Source organism: Felis catus, chromosome A1 (assembly GCF_018350175.1).
Source record: "Felis catus isolate Fca126 chromosome A1, F.catus_Fca126_mat1.0, whole genome shotgun sequence".
In the NCBI taxonomy this organism is placed as follows: domain Eukaryota; kingdom Metazoa; phylum Chordata; class Mammalia; order Carnivora; family Felidae; genus Felis; species Felis catus.
Window position 1 is genome coordinate 167,385,820 of NC_058368.1, and position 13,641 is coordinate 167,399,460.

General features: G+C 39.0%; 1 protein-coding gene across 2 annotated transcripts in view; it reads right to left on the minus strand.

Annotated features, from left to right (window-relative positions):
• The window catches only part of EFNA5 (ephrin A5), a 273,969-nt gene that overhangs the window by 25,341 nt on the left and 234,987 nt on the right, over positions 1 to 13,641 (minus strand). The window lies entirely within an intron of this gene.

Here is a 13,641-nt window from a genome sequence, read left to right on the forward strand (position 1 = left end):
ATCCTCAGAACAGTTCTGCAAGGCAGGTATTATTATCTTCAGTTTAGAGACGAGGAAACTGAGGCTTACTGGGATCAGTAGTTAGCTGAGGACATACACAACGACTGTATGGCAGAACGGATATTCAAATCCAAGTCTTTCTGATGCCAGAACCATACAACCTCAGTTTATAGTATAAATCATACTTTTCTTCATGACTGCCCTACTTCAAATATTTGTTGCATAATTTCCCAGAAGCTCTTAAAAGTCCTTCCAAAAAAATCTGGGAGTAGGTTAAAACTTGGTAGAACTTGACTGTGTAATCTTAAGCATTTGCAAGAGGTTTCAGTAAGAAAACCAAGTGGAGGTTGTGCCTGCAGGGACATGCCCTATGCATAGTTCCTAATCAGGTGCATATCACGAAAAAGCCTTTTAATATTATATTACTATAACTGATGTGCTTCTAAGTACCCATATGCACCACTGTAGGAGAAAATACGAAACAAAACATAGTAACCAAGTGTTCCAAAAAGAAACCTGGGAAAATTGGCTGCATTCTTAGTGCACGCTCCCTGGTGCAAGGAGAGATTTCTCAGCCTGGCACTGTTGTCTCTGACCCCATGGCATCCCTGGGGATTCAGGCAGTTCTTGCCTGTTCCCACCCCTGTGGTGCCTTAGTCTTGGCCTGGAGAACATGCTGACAACATGGTGGCATAAGAACCAACATTAACATATAAAGCAGAACCTCCTCTTATCCGAGACCCAACTGAGAGGGCTCCGTCTGGGGGCGGGGCCTGCTGAGCCCAAAGCCACCTGCCTATTTACATATAGACAGAGTCGGTGGCCTTTCCTGATGCCTCAGAAAAATAACAGATGCAGCAGATTCCCTAATTTTTACCTTAAATTCAATAAGGATAGGAGTTCATTGATAAGGTCCACCAAGAACGACTTTGTATCTTTCTATTTTTTTTTTCTCTCTCACAATGTAGGTATTTGATCCACTGTCTACTCAACAGCATATGTAACATTTCCTACACCATCTATTTTTCAAAAGCACTTCCCTTTATGGACCACATCCAGAGGATCCCATCCAGCCGGAGAAACAAAGGATTCTGCTCCACTCCAGACATGTGGACCAAAGTCCAGAGTGATCCTGGTAGAACCTAAGTCAGATCATGTCACGCCTCTGCTCAAAAGCCTCCAACAGCTCCCATGTAGCTCTGATGAAAATCCTGGATTCTTACTGTGGTCAACCATGACCCTGCCTCCCAATCCATCACACACACTGACACACAGTTACAGAGTTCTCCAACCATGCAGGCACAAAACTCTCCCCAAGCCCTTGCTGTTTTTCTGTTCCCTCTACCTGGACAGCCCTTTGGCCAGATAGACGCATGGCTTGTTTCCTCACTTCTTTTAGGCCCCTCTTCGAGTGTTAACTATTAGAAAGACCTTCCCTGATCTACCTCTCTCTCCCTCTACCTACTTCTCTATTATACATAGATATCTTGCCCTATACTATAATTATGTAGATGGATAATCCTGTAAGTATATTTAAATATATTTATATATTCTTACATATAAAATAGCAATTTCTCCACTTTTATATTCTCCATTCTCCTGGTTTTTTTTTTTTTCCATCATAGCATTTGTCAACTACCTGACATATTTAATATTTATTTATTTCCCTGTTTATCCCTATCTGCACTCCCTGGCTCCCCAGCAGAGTGTAGGGTCTATTAAAGCAAGGGGTTTTTTGCCTATTTTTTTCCTCTACTGCGTACACAGAATCTTAAATACTATCTGTTCAGCACTGTGACACTCAATAATATCTGTTGAATGAAAGAAGGAAAGAAAGGATAAACAGATGAAAGACAAGGTCGCCCCCACAAATGCTTGTTTGCTTACTGATCTACTATAAATGCGTACAAAATCACAAGGTTGGAGGAGAAAAAGTAAAATATAAAAGCCAGTAACGGAGTAGGCATGTGAGCTTCCTGCAATATAAGTAGGTCCTTAAGCCTGCTATAAATGTGAATAAGTGGCTTATTTTTCAAGATAGAGTGGTTTTTCCCCCCACATTCAATTAAGATGCACTAAAACATATTTGTATAAAGCAAAATGATTTTAAAGTACTTTTGAAAAAGCTTCTACTAATAACCCGGTGCTTGTTTTCAAGGCATTCTTGTGAAGGGTAAAGGCAGATGACAGCAAAATATCAGCCAAGCATTAAGTCCGAGAGGGAGGTCAGGTTTTTGTCGGTGGCCTTTATTTGGAGTAATGCTGAGCAGCAGCCTCGATTCGCCTGGAAATGCATGAGCGGGTAACTCGGACCTGGAGACACGTCTCATCACCATCTGTCAATAGCTAAACATCAAGCACTCTTGCATCCTTACACCGACCTCCAGCTTAAATCACTGAATCACAAAACTCATGGTTGTGAACCTGGGGGACAACCTAGTTCAGTCTTCTCATTTTACAGGTTTAGAAACCTGAACTTTAGCATTTCAGAGGGCTCAAGTAACCCAAGCAAAGTTTACTGTACTTGGGAAAAGGATGTTGAATAGGCTGCTGTGGCCCAGAGACATTCATCACAAGGAAAGTGTTCACTCAAACTACCTTGGACAGAACTAGGGCAAAGAAATCATCCCCAAAGCTCCTCTTAAATACAAAGAACCAAATTATTAGGAATTAAATATTTAATGAATTTATAGTATAGCTAGTTCTGCTAAAATTTATGAAATAGTTTAGTTGAACTTTTTATTTGCTGAACATATTCTTTAGAGAGCATGTAAAATCAATGTGTATAATACGTTTATATCCCTTTTATAGAAAAGAGTATAATTTTACTATTTTAAATAACTGTGGAAGGTTATGGCCACTGCATCTTTGCCTCTGACATTGGGTCGGTCATAGTTATGATTTATTTTTTCTCAAATATATGGTCAGAGACACAGCCTCAATTAAGATATTACTCCTGGAGGAAAATGGGAGGCACTTTACAACTCTCTGCTTTATGATTCTATTTCCAGAAAGCACAGTGGTGAAAAGTGGGAGCTGTCTGTGATACTAATTTGAAAAACTAATGAAGTTATAGAACTGTTATTTCTCATAAGTAGCTACCAGCCCCTATTCTCTGTACAGTGTAGTACTGTTTTTTACATGTACAACTCCAGTCAAGGCCAGAGCTATTGTCACAACCCGCCCTCAGCAATACAACACACACCCCCAACACACCACCTCGCCACCATATTAGTAAGGAAGAGGTATATAAAGTTTTATCTCAGTTCTCAGGCATTGAGAATTTCATTGCACTCCCAAAGAAATGTTCTTCCCACTCAGCTACAGCTATCTTTTCAAAATTTCCAACTACTTTTGCCCCTTGCGACCAATTTGATTCTGAAAAGTAAACGTAAACCGGATTTTTAGAAGTCAGATCATTTAAAAATGCTCTAGGCCTATTGAAAAGAATTCCTCTTCTCTAAATGGAATGATCACTCTGCAATTTATCTTTTGTAAAATCCTAATTTTTGTACGTCATGCTTGTTTAAAATGATACAGAACAGACCTGTTCAGATTTCCTCAAGGGGATAAAATCAACACCAATTATTTCTTTCTACCCCATTTCAGTTGAAAAGTTCCTCTAGAATAGAAAGCAGAATTTTAAAAATACTTAGCATCGTCTGCCTTGTCATTTTCTTTAAATATGCATAGATCAAAAATGCCATAAAGCAAGGAGTCCTCCCTGTCAAAGCCTTGTGGTCTCCACTGGAATCCCTTGGATTCTCGCAGAGGTAGATAGTTCAATCCTTCACCTATTCTCCTACTCCCTTCCTTCTTTCACACTTTGTTTACAATAAGAAAGAAGAGATACACAGTCCCTGCCCTCAGGACATTACATTTTAGAGAGTGAGGTACAAAATTTGAAATTGTCATCATTGTTCTGAAAAAAGAAGCAAGGAGTTTGTTAGACAGGGGTTGGAGGCTCTGAATGGGATGGGGTGGTTCCATCAATTGTAAACTCAAGGACCTAGTCCAATGTGCTAAATTCTACATCAAACTTAGGCACAAAGACGTTAAAAGCCTGAAAGGGCAGATTCAATTAGGGCCTTTTGGCAATCTGGATACACTTGCTAATCTGAAGGGAGTACCAGACAGGAGGAAATTAAAAAGCATGTATTGAATACCTATGCTATGTTCACTCTAGGAGCTAAACCAATGGAGGTAGGGACTACGTTTCACTTTTTGTTTTTGGGTTATAGGTGTAGGAAGCTCCCATATAGCTACATCCTAGAGTAGCTTCCAAAGATATCAAGGCTTTGGTTACGCTTTGGGCCCGGCAAACAGAAGTTAACGATTTAAAGCATCAAGGGCACTTTCCACACAAGTCTGTGGGGGAGCAGAAGGACTCATGAGGTTGCACAGGGGACAATGTAGTGGAGCAGCCATGTAGATGGCATGACGCCTTTTGCAGAACAGTAAGATACCACATGAAAAGATTACGACATAGTACTGGGAAGTGCAAAACTGCCTAATGATGCGTTACAAAAAGTTAGACTAACAATGCTCAGCACCAACTTTGAAGGCATATTAGGGAATGCCTTCCTTCCTCTAGCCCCCCCGCTTAGTCACTTTCCGGGTGTTACTTAATTTTCATCAAGGGACTCGAGATAGATCTGAGACTAGGTTTATGAGTAAATTATTTGGATGGAGTAACTAGCTCTTGAAGACAGCTAGTGAAATGGTACTTTAAAGTGGGATCGAGTTCAAGGCAATCAATGAAGAACAGAATAGCAGAGACTAAGCACAGGTCTATCTCAGGAAAAACAAAACCCACCTAAGCTGCAAACTGAACTTGTGTCAGACAGGTCTACTTCTTTACCAGATCCGATCAAGTGTTGTCGTAATGTTTGGGGTCTATATTTAAAATAAGACTTCAGAAAAGTGACAAAATTTATTTTCAAAATTTCAAACAGCTTTCCTAAGAATAGCCAGAGGAATTAAGGTGGTGTATTTCACCACAAATACATGAATCCTTGAAGGAAGAGACAACTGGTCTGTATTTGTTGCTCACCTCAATGGAGGATTAGATGCAAGGATGTGGATTCAACTATACAGAAAGTCTGATACACTAAGTACATAGAAAGGGCTGGATGATGAAAGGTATTAAAATAGATTCCACGTGTCATGACTAGGAGAAGCATATACTTAGTATGTTTTAAAGCTGAGTGGGGTTTTATAAATAATCTAACCTCCTTCCATGGAAACCAGGTCCCTCCAGATGTTCCAGTGAAAGAGAGGTTCCTAAGTCTAATAAGTTTGGTGAGCAAAAGATATCTCTCCTTATGGAGAGTTGCAATGCATGGGGGCATTTAACACCCCAAGAAGTCTTACCTTCCCTTCCAAAGAAGGGGAAAAGAATTGACTTCAACCCAGAATTTCCCAAACATAAACTTGATATCAGATATTAGAACATCTTAAATTTCTTGATCCTTGGGACCGCCAATCTAGATCAACTCCTTCCTTTTTTTTTTTTTTTAATTTTTTTTTAACGTTTATTTATTTTTGAGACAGAGAGAGACAGAGCATGAGCAGGGGAGGGGCAGAGACAGAGACACACACACACACACACACACACACACAGAATCCGAAGCAGGCTCCAGGCTCTGAGCTGTCAGCACACAGCCTGACGTGGGGCTCGAACTCACGGACCGTGAGATCATGACCTGAGCTGAAGTCGGACGCCCAACCGACTGAGCCACCCAGGCGCCCCAACTCCTTCATTTTGAAAGCACACTCAGTTACCTGACTGATCCCATATCTGACTAGAGTTGGACAGAGCCATAATGGTACTTAACCCATTCCACTTCGCATTTCTTAAATCCTGCTGATGTCAATGAAAGGAAGCTGTAAATCAGCACATAGGGTATTTTCCATTATTTGTCTGGAGTTTTTGCTTTTTTCCATTAAAATAAAGAAAAGCAAAGGAATGTGAGAGAAATCCTAACTGAAAAATGAGTCACTTTCTTTAATTTGCTGGAACATGGTAAAGCGTGCAAAAGTACTAAACAAAGGTAAAATATTACTGTACAACAAACTAGAAATATAAATGTTAAATTGATGCTCTGCCGTAGTTGCACATAAAGGATTTGCTACATAGGTTTTCTATTTGTTTTGAACAATTCTACATATTCTCCACTACTGTTCAACAATGAAAGATACCTTTGTTTTGGTTAGTGGTTGTTTCTGCCTATTCAGCATCAATGCCCATCTTCCTTAGGCTCAAAACCAAACCATCACCAAGAAAACTTCGAAGAGCTCCCCTTTCCTGATTTCATGCAGTCTTGGCGGGCTTGTCAATCAAGGTGCTCTTTATTCTTTTCAAAGGATAGCTATCTGTGCCAACCAAATTCCTTCTGCCAGGAACTGGAATCCCAAGTACCGTGACACAAGGAAGGGAGACATGTTAGAGATGAGAAAGTAGAATGGCTGGGTCTTGACAAGGTCATTCTAATTATCCACTTGTTTCTAGGTTCTGGATCTGCAGCATTGCCTTGGTTACTGTTCATCCTGAGGTCTTCAGTTAAACACATCAATCTCTTTACTAGCGAGAAAGTTCCTCTGTTTTTGCTTAATTTAGCTAGAAACTGATAAATACTGTTTACAAGTTGAGAACCTTAATGAAAATATAGTCCTCATCTGTGGTGTACTTTGCAAATGGAGGAAGCACCACCGAGTATTCATAATTATATAAGGGTCACACAGTTGGTAATGAATTATCCCAGAAAGACAGGATATAGAAATTGCAAGTAATATTAAAGTAACTTAAGTGTGATGGGTAAAATACAGCTGCTAAAATAGCTCGATTAAATAGGCATTTTGCGTATTTTATCTATAAACAAGGTGCCACAATTAAATATACGTATATGGGTTTGGCGATATTAATCTCGGGCTGTGTATTAATCAATCAGTTTCTGATGCTAGAAAGAATCCTACTTTCTCGTGTCTTCATTGTGTAAATTCTATCAGGGAAATGACAAGCCTCGCTTTTCAGAAATGCCTTGAACTGGAGTGTACAGTAAAATACAGATTTCCTCAAATGAATTGCCAAAACCATTAATCTTTATCTAAGGACCCATAATAACAGTTTGTTCTCAGTAGCAGGTGGGGGAGGGAGAGAAAATGTCTTCCAGAAAGCACTTTGGCAGTCAATCTGGTTGATAATAAAACTTGATGAAACATCTGTGATTAATATTAATTCTAATTCTCCCTTTAATGGATAATTGTGAAAAAGATAATTTATCCCATTTCATTTAGACTACAGCTGAGTTTTTCAATTTAGGAAGGGAACATTTTTCCATGTTTCTCAGGTACGAGACTCCATTGCGCAAAAAAAACAGGTGCAGAAAACCTGTCAACGGCAATGCTACTTTCCAGTTAGCCCTGGAAAATATTTTGTATGAAATCAACTGACCACTGTGGTCTTGGATGTGACCCACAGAATGGTTCTCTAAGTGGTAGACTGGTATTTCTGCATCTTCACCACTGTAGAACATTCTACATAAACCACAGAGAACTGACAATATATTTTGATCATATTTGATTCTGCAAAGAGACTGTGAAAAATGCCCTTGTGAGTAAATGACAGTAAGCTATTTCTGACCACCAGTGTATTTCAAACTAGTTGATGATAGGAACTATTTTTGACACATGCAAATGTATAATTCAAAGTACCCATAAAAATTTGTCATGGAAGCTACCATTAATTTTGACAGAAACTAGGAAAGTAACTAATTGCCTTTCAAATATCAATATTAAGAATACCATTTATTAAACTAGCACTCTAACTCATTTATAAATGGGAAACTTGAGGTATGGGTTGAAGCCCCCTGCCCAAATTAACACACCTAGAAAGTAATGGAGTTAAGACCCAATTCTCCTCATTCTTGTCTCATCTACTTTTCTATACTTACTAATATTTAAAAAGGAACATATCAAATAATGGTCTTATTTTCTAGGAATCAGGACATATTATACAGTTAAAAACCTGACTGCTGTCTAACCCAATATATAAGTAGTAAATAGTGATTAAATATACATCACTGTTGACCTTTAATCATAACCGAATCACGGCTTCATTTAGATATACTCCTTTTTTCATCAGACTCCAACTAAACATCAGGGAGAAGAAAACATAAACTGACAAGCACGAAAGGTCATGGACAATAGGCAGCCCCCACTTCTTCAATGTACCTTCCAAAACCAAAACCCTGTATTATGTAATTAGAGTATTACAGGAACTACTCACTATTCTGTCCTTTCTCCCCAAGCACACATTTTCCTTCTGAACTGTTGATCCAAAATGGGTATTTCTTACTGCTTGATATCATGCCCACTTCTTCTCTATTTGTATGTGGCTTTCTGATTCTTACCCCACTTACACCATTTACCACTAAAAGGAATTCATTTTATAACGAAAATTGTATACAGAAATTAAAAAAAAATGTATGAGAAATACAAAAACCCCAGAGTCACCTGGTTCTTGTTTGCATCAGTAGGGTAAAAGAAAATCTTATTTATAGATGAAGCAAATGAGATAGTTTGTTTAGTGGAGCAGAAGGAAGTATTTGTATGACAACTGAATGAGCTGCCTCCCAGAATCTTGGTCTATTTGAGTCTTTATTCTTAGACTAGCTTGGTCTCTCTGTCATCAGAGCTCCCTGGGTTGTACGCACCCTCACATAACAAAGACTGTCTCTTCTCCACACCAATGCTGAGGTTCCATTTACTCAAATCTTCCAGTCCCTGCTTCTTTCTTGTCTTGAATTCAGACCCATCTCCTCCCACCCTTTAAGCCAGTGTTCCCAGAGTGTGGAATGAATATCACCTGCAGGAGAAACTGCTGGAGAGTTGTTAAAAATGAAGATCCCTATAGCAATCTCATAAAATTTAATGAATCGGACTTTCTGGAAGTGGATTCCAAGAAGCTGTATTTTTAGTCCTGTCTGTCACTAAAGTCAGGATAGTGTCTTAAGCCTTGAGACCTGAATTTCACCTTGCTCCTCAAGTCAGCATGTCATGAGGTCTTCCCCCTGAAGCTGTCCTCTCTCTTTTTTGTGGACAGTGTCAATCTTGGAATTTACTTTGTTTCTCTTTGCTGTCATTTTCATGGGTATGTTTTTCTCACATTCAACTGTGAGCTCTTGGAGGAGCAAGATTACATTGAGTGCTTTTTTTTTTTTTTAATTTTTTCAACGTTTATTTATTTTTGAGAGAGAGAGACAGAGAGACAGAGCACTAGTGGGGGGTGGGCAGAGAGAGAGGGAGACACAGAATCAGAAGCAGGTTCCAGGCTCCCAGCTGTCAGCACAGAGCCCAACGCAGGGCTCGAACCCACAAGATGCGAGATCATGACCTGAGTTTAAGTCAGATGCCCAATGGACTGAGCCACCCAGGTGCCCCACATTGAGTATTTTCTATTGTCACATTAGGTTGTCTGCAACATTGGCCTGATGTCTACACACAGTTCAGTAAGTACTGATGGGTTGGCTAATGAGAAAATAATAATACTGAGGTGTCTCCTTCTATGACCATTGTAGATTGTTCTGTAGCCACAAATTTAATGATGAACATGTACCAACAGCCCATGTAGAGTTTAATGAATGGTTTTATATAGCATTTCTGAATATAAATATTTCAAGAAAACAGCTGCAATAAATCTTCTAAAATGGTAAACACATCCTATCAAAAGGTCAGAAATTCTGTTATTTGATTAAATAACCCAGAAAATGTTATTTATGTAGCAATTCTACTTAATAAAAACATCATAAAAGCTGATGCAAAAAAAAAAAATTAAAACTCTGCACCTATGGCAGAGAAGCTGAATGGACACAGAAGACAATATAGAAACAACAGAAATTCAAGTAAAGGGTATTAATATTTAGAACAATTTCTCCTCAAGTACTGGTACTTTTTATGGAATGAGCTTCCGAACATCACTTGTCATATATGGAAAAGAGCTAAAAGCATGAACAGTGGAGTCAGAATCCCTTTGGCTCAACTCAACTCTGGGCTCCACCACTCATGAGCCATGTAGTTTCCGACAAGTTATTTGACCTTTCTGTGCTTCAGTTTCCTCACCGGTAAAATGAGAACTGTAACAGTGCCTAACACACAGTTGGGATAAAGTATGGATAAGACAAGATCTATAAATGTGTGGGGATGGATAAGTGGCCACTCTCTGATAGCTATGATTATATAACCGGCTAGCATCTAGCCCTAAGGTAAATTATTTCAATGTATTTATATGATAAGGCCCAAATGAGTTTCCCCTTCAAAAACATGCTACTCCCTATTGCCTTCCAGATAAGTTCTAAATTCCTCCGAACAGAAGTAATGGCCCTCCCTGATCTGGCCCAATCTATCCAGTGGTATTTTTCAAATACTTCCCGTTCCAGTCGGACTTGTCTTTTCATTGATGCCAGGAGTCTGGCTGTTCTGATTTCCTTATCAGCAGAGGAGAGGCAGGTGAGAGAGGAAGTCCACGTGAGGCTCGTTCTCTGGTGCGCTGCTGGGTGGTCGCCCCATCCCTGGCAAGTGCCCCCATGAACCGGTGCCACACCCTTGCCGTTTGAAACCCTGGAACTGCCCACGGGTGCCGCGATTTCTGAACTTCGTTCTAAAGATGTTATTAATTCTCCAGGCAGCCCTTCTCCTCGTAGAATCTCTACTCCTTTTTCTTGGATGTGCAAAAATGTGTTCTAAAACTCCAAATTTGTGAAAAACTGGTGAATTTTAAAATAACAGCATCAAGCACAACTGGTAGTAATAATGGACACAGCAATTCGCTGCTGCTGTGCCTCTTACAAACAAGGTAAAGCAGTCCCCAACACGTCATATTAACAAGCTGAGATGTTGACACAGTTGGTCACAAGGCTTTGCAAGATATCCACCAATGCCTACGCTGTGCTATTGATTCTGTTAATCAGATTTAAGTCTCTGAAAAATGACTCAGAGTACCAAAGAGACCTACACTTTCAATAGTCTTGCTAATCATTACATGTTTTCATCACAATTGAAGTAGGGAGGGTGAAAGACACACTTGATTCTGTATTCATGTTCTGACCCCACAAGCCACTCGATAGTGCTCTACTTTGTTTTGAAAACACATACGGCCCTAGTATGTATGCTGACATGAAAACATCCCTCTATAGGTCACATGAGCCATTTTTAGAACTGGGTTTGCCTTCGTGTCGGTAGGACTTATGTAAAGACTTGCTAGGGATGCTTGAACTCAATCTCATTTTAACTTCTTTTAAAATATGTATTATGAATTAAGTGAATAAAGAGCTGAGACTTGGGAGTCTAAGAGGGTCTGAACCCTGACTCTATTACTAACGACAGGATCTCAGGCAAGTTACTTAACCTCGCTCAGCCTGTTTCCTCATCTATACAATGGGGATAATAACAGTACCTACATCTTACGGATGAGGATACAACAAGGGAAAACAAGTCTAGTGCCTGGCACATAGTAAGCTTGCAATAAATGCTAAATGATTGTAATTATGATTATCAGAACTCCTACCTGTCAGTCAAGGTATGAGTAAGCCTTTAACAAATGGCTGCTTCTACAATAATTGCTCTGAACTAAACTTCATTGAATTCATTGCAATATTCATTATATGGTCTCGAAATGGAATCAACTGCCCAAAATATAAGCAAGACCTTTAAGCGATCTATTAAAAGTTAAAAATAAACTGCCTATTCATATTTTTGGCTTCAATTTTACGCTCCTTGTTTAGATTTGTTCTTTAAAACTTAGGTTGAAAATAAAGCAAGAAATTCTAAAATCAAAGTTGAGGGCCCACTGAAACTGTTAAAACACACAGGGAAACAGCATCCATTCAGATTTAGTCAGAGCCTGTGATAATGTACTTAAGGCAAAAATTAACTTGAAAAAATTTTTGTAAAAAAAAATTAGAAAAAGCAAATTCACATTAGAAACTAGACATTGGAGCTAATAAAAACTGGGCAAGTTTAAATTAAAAACAGTGTCTATTCTCTATTAATGACTCAGAGACATGATTTGGTTTTAAAGATCTGGGGTAGAAAAGGGACTGCTAACTATAAACTAAAACTTAGCTAACCTCATTATAGATCAAACTAGCTGGAAATATTGTACATCTCTGAAAATAGTACAATGAGAAGATAGTATTTCAATTTCTAACAATAATACACTGGCTGGCTATTCTCCAATTTGTGATATTTCACTTCTGGGGCTCAGAATGAATTAATATTTTGTAAAGCTTTAAATTTTAAAACCAAACCTGGATGTGGCATATATACTGAAGTTCTGCTCCTAATATGAATTTTCTACCAACTGCCTAAAAATATTCGATGGTAAAGGAAGCCTGTTGCCGAAGTCCACACATTTCCCCTGTTAAACAGAGGTAAGCCATATCCCCAAGAAACTGTATTTCAAGCCCACAGGATACTCATGAACTAAAATAGTGAATGATAATGCCTCGTTCCCTGCATTAATATTAAAGAAAAGAGAAAATAGAAAACTTTATAGCCACTATCAGCTCTCTGAACCATAAATCTCAAGTTTTGAGAATTGCTTCCCAAAAGGGTAGGGAGCGGGGGGGATGAGCTCTGAGAGCACTTTGGAGCCTAGAGATATTTTTTAGCAAGCCAGCAAAGCACTGACACAAATTTCTACATATCTCTGGCTGTGAAAAGTCTCATTTGTGGTGATTTATATTTCCTCATAAAGAACTCTGTAGATAATATAAGCCTGCTGTGAGGCTGTATGACAACTTTCAAACCAAGAGTTACATGACCATTCTGTTAAAATAGAGCAAGAACAGATGAGTGGGAAAATCTGTAGAAACAGTATTTCTTCTGACGAAAGGCCAAAATCTGGCTCTTCCAGCATGCACCTTGGTCCGAGATTCACCTTTTGCTCTGTGTGCATGTCTCCTGGATAACATTTTGGTCGTCCGTATGAGAAAGTATTATATATTTTTTTCCCCGAAGATTGACTAAGCGCGTTTGGTGTGTGCGTGCTTGTGTAATTTACAACAAATGACACTTAGACATCATCACACTGGAGTTCAGTCGCCTTAATAAGTTACTAAGGGAAACACAGAGAATAGCATGCTGACAACCCAGAGTCAATGAAGTATAAACACTGTTATTCCAAGTGTCACTGGCGTGTTATTTCCATTTCTCCTGGCATCTGCTCTATGTAACGCTGCACATACACACAACACAGCAGCTCATTAAACTGTTTTCAGTTAACTCTGCGACCAAATTAGTACATTACATGTTTGTAAGGCTGAGAATTGCTGCTATCCTGAGAAATTATACAATTAATCAGGTGCGTTATTTCTCTGGGAGATGTGGCCACTTTTGACATTTAGGGATTAAAAACAAACAAACAAAAAACAACAACAAAAAACCCCAAATCCTTTCATTTGTTCCATTTCGGCATTTAGTCTCAGTGTGGTAAAAGGAAGCAAAAGGTGGCATAGTTCCTTCCTCCCCCTTAGGAGGTCAGACTCTCCATGTTCCCTCAGTCTTGTAATAGCATTTTAAATTCTTGAAAGGAGCACAAATAAAAATTATTGTTTTTGAACTTCTTATCTGAGTGTCACAGCC